Raw genomic sequence first — 2,500 nt, 5'->3', positions numbered from 1 at the left:
TGGTTCCAGGTTTTTTCAAATGTCGACAGAATTTTTCAAACCTTGTCAAACCCCATTTTTATTGAAATTTCCTCGCACAATAAGCTCCCTATAATTAAGTCTATGATTTTTAGGACCTTCTCCAACTTACAAAATGATATTTAGGACCTTGCCTTGCCCTCACATGCCGTGCCCATTCAAGGCATTCCGAGAAAGTGAGGTTATTGGAGGCTTCGGATGGCGTGGCTTGCCTTGCCTTGCATTGGCATGCCATGCCCAAGTTGTGGCCTACACCAAGCCATTCAAGCCATGCGTTGCCTTACCTTGGAATTGCTCATCATCCAATGCATTCCGAGAAAGTGAGTGTAGGCGAGGCTAAGGATGGCTTGCCTTGCCTTGCCTTGCATTGGCATGCCATGCCCAAGTTGTGGCCTACACCAAGCCATTCAAGCCATGCGTTGCCTTACCTTGGAATTGCTCATCATCCAATGCATTCCGAGAAAGTGAGTGTAGGCGAGGCTAAGGATGGCTTGCCTCGCCTTGCCTTGGCATGCCGTGCCCATGATGTGGCCTTGACCAAGCCATTCAAGCCATGCGTTGCCTTCGCCTTGGCATGCCGTGGCCTTGCCTCGCCATGCGATGCATTCCGACAAAGTGACGCGAAGCGGAAGCCTATCATGGCGTAAAAATGTCGACAAAATTTTTCGACATTTGAATAATGGGGTTTGACAAGGTTTGAAAAATTCAATACAAATGGTAGGCTTGAATGTCGACAAAGTGACGCGAAGCGGAAGCCTACCACGGCGTAAAAATGTCGACAGATTTTTTCGGACCTTGTCCTGCCATGGGCTGCGCGCAGCATGCCGGCAGCCTGTGCGCAGCGTGCGCACAGCATGTCGGCAGCGTGCGCACAGCATGCCGGCAGCGTGCGCGCACCATGCCGGCAGCCTGTCGACAGAATTTTTCGAAACTTGTCCTGCCATGCGCGCGCGCAGCTTGCGCGCAGCGTGCTGATTCTGTCGACAGTGAGGCTAGCGAAAGTTGTCCTGCCATGGCGTGCGCGCAGCCTGTGCGCGCAGCTTGCGCATCTGTCGACAGTGAGGCTAGCGAAACTTGTCCTGCCATGGCATGCGCGGCGCCTGCGCGCAGCCTGCGCACAACATGCGCGCAGGCTGTGCGCAGCGTGCGCGGAGCTTGCGTGCAGCTTGCGCATCTGTCGACAGTGAGGCTAGCGAAACTTGTCCTGCCATGGCATGCGCGCAGCGTGCGCGCAGTCTGTGCGCAGCATGCGCGCAGCCTGTGCGCGCAGCTTGCGCATCTGTCGACAGTGAGGCTAGCGAAACTTGTCCTGCCATGGCATGCGCGCAGTCTGCGCGCAGTCTGCGCGCAGCATGCGCGCAGCCTGCGCGCAGCATGTGCGCAGCATGCCGGCAGCATGGTTCCAGGTTTTTTCAAATGTCGACAGAATTTTTCAAATCTTGTCAAACCCCGTTTTTATTGAAATTTCCTCGCACAATAAGCTCCCCATAAGTAGTCTATGATTTTTAGGACCTTCTCCAACTTACAAAACTAAAAAATTCCTCCCGGATTTGTTTTAATGATTTTTTCAATTTTACGACTTCTAAAAATAATAAAAAATACTTCCCGACTTCAAAAATTTATGAAACTTTTTCCCATCATAGATTGCATGTTTCTTAGTATCCCTGCAAAAAATCACGTCCAAATACCTTGTATTGAATTATTTAGAGCCCATTATGACTCCTCGCGCATAGGTGATGTCTCTTCCTGTCAAAGGGCTAAATGCATAAAATGCTATATAGGGGGGTGTGTGTTGCCTGCATATGCATGGCAGCCCATGCCTTCCTAGCTGCAGCCCCCTTCCCCCACGCCACACCCATGTCATGTTGCCTCGATATGTTGCCTCGGTATTATGGGTTTGGTGTCGGGGTCGGGGGGCTGCCACCCATGGCGGTGGTGGCCGGAATCCGGCCGCCGCCACCACGCCGCCGCCATGGGTGAGGGAGGAAAAAAAAGGCGTGGAAAGTTGCGAAATGGGGTTGTCTAGGCTTTTTTTTGGCATGGGAGAGCATGGAGTGCTAGGAACTCCTTCTCAAATGCACGGGCATGTCGACCACAACCTCATTTCTCAACAACAACCACCCGTGTGGGGTGGCGGTGGGTGGATAGTCGCGGATTGGGGCTTGCCAAGCCAATGTTTTCAAAAAATTTCATCAAAATTAAAAACAAATGTTTTGTTGCCTTCGGATTTGTGGGCGAGCGGCGAGTCGGAGTGGAGCCGGTAAAGTTTAACCTCGGTGTGCACGGTTGTTTTTAGAAACTCAATCCAATGCCGGGGACGTTGAAAGTGACGCTCTTATGAGTTGCAAACCCGCAAGATTTAAAGAACCTTTTCAAAACAATTTCAAACCAACAAGATTTAAAAACAGAAATTTTCATCAAAATGAAAAACAAATGTTTTGTTGCCTTCGGACTAGTGGGCGAGCGGCGAGTCGGAGTGGAG

This window comes from Prunus avium, unplaced genomic scaffold (assembly GCF_965620075.1).
Source record: "Prunus avium unplaced genomic scaffold, drPruAviu1.hap1.1 HAP1_SCAFFOLD_1136, whole genome shotgun sequence".
NCBI classification, from domain to species: Eukaryota; Viridiplantae; Streptophyta; class Magnoliopsida; order Rosales; family Rosaceae; genus Prunus; species Prunus avium.
Note: the sequence above shows the minus strand (reverse complement) of the source record.